This window comes from Triticum aestivum, chromosome 3A, assembly GCF_018294505.1.
Source record: "Triticum aestivum cultivar Chinese Spring chromosome 3A, IWGSC CS RefSeq v2.1, whole genome shotgun sequence".
Classification (NCBI taxonomy): domain Eukaryota; kingdom Viridiplantae; phylum Streptophyta; class Magnoliopsida; order Poales; family Poaceae; genus Triticum; species Triticum aestivum.
In genome coordinates, this window is record NC_057800.1 from 723,251,422 (window position 1) to 723,252,809 (window position 1,388).

Genomic DNA, 1,388 nt, shown 5'->3' on the forward strand with positions numbered 1-1,388 from the left:
TGGGAACCCTTGACAAACACACACCCCTAGTTGTGACTTGATGGTCGGCTTGCAACTGGGTGCCCCGACAAACACACACACCCCTAGTTGCGAGTCGATGGTCGGCATGCAACTGGGGATCGAACCCTCGACAAAACACGCGCAAACCTTAGTTGCGAGTCGTTGGTTAACATGCAATTGAGGGCACCGACACTAGTTGCGAGTCGATGGTCAACATGCAACTAGGGGCACCAACAAACACACTCACCTCCTAGTTGTGAGTCGATGGTCAGCTTGCAACTGGGGGGCCCTGAGAAAACACACCCCCCCTATTTGCGAGTCGATGGTCGGTTTGGACTGGGGACCCCGACAAACACACACAAACGAACTAGGGGGCGTACAAAAACAAACTAGGAGGTGTGTTCATAGGTACTTAAGACCGCCTCCATTGTACACTTCTCATCCTGCTCGGAAGGAGTGGACATCTAAAACTCTTATAGACTAAAAAAACTTATAAAATAAGTTGAATCTGGAGTAGACTATACTGAAAGTTCAGGTTGCTATGATATAACTGAAACAGAGTTCATTTCAAAAAAGGTTCAGCACCAGATGAGTTTATCCACCTAGTTACCATCTGTTTCACTTACCTTATCACATAAATTTTCTCTAGTGCTCATAGATCAGAAAATACTCTTGTTAGATTTTTAAATCACATATCTTCAAACAAGAAAAGATTTTAACAGAAAATCTGTAAAAATATGAAAAACAAAAGCTATACATTCGGGCCTGCTACTACTATACTTTCAATTTCTGGAGTTGTGCCATATGCCACAACTTTTAAGAAATCAAAAAGACCTCGCTTAGTCTGAGAAGTTTGAAGTATTCAGAAGAAGACTACACATGCTCCCTACAAACAGACACACAAAAATTCAGACATTCCTATCTGAAAAAAGAAGGATTGCAATGTATGCCACTGAAAATGTTTATCCACTCGCATTATGCCTCTTAAATTTCAGACAAAAATGGCAGGCAACTCTGTCTGCTGTCTATATGTAGTATGTGCTACAAACTCAAGATTACAAAATGGGGTGCTAGCTGCTACATTCAGATTACAAAACTGGGGTGCTCGCTGCTACATTCAGATTCACACACACAAAAAAACTGGAAGTCCCTAGATGTACAGACTCAAGTTACAAAACTGGGGGTGCTCGCTGCTACAATCAGATTCACACAGAAAAACAAATCTACAGCCATGGGCATGAACATAACCGGGTTGGATTGCTAGTTACTATTCATCAGCTGCATATATATAGGCATGTATTCAGACATTCCACACTTAAAAACATTTCATTTTCTCTCTAAAAAATGTGTGATGCAAACGAATCTAATATATCACGAAAAAACAGCAA

The 1,388-nt window shown here is 41.2% G+C and overlaps 1 long non-coding RNA gene across 1 annotated transcript in view; it reads right to left on the reverse strand.

Annotated features, from left to right (window-relative positions):
* The window catches only part of LOC123063498 (uncharacterized), a 5,596-nt gene that overhangs the window by 3,633 nt on the left and 575 nt on the right, over window positions 1-1,388 (reverse strand). The window lies entirely within an intron of this gene.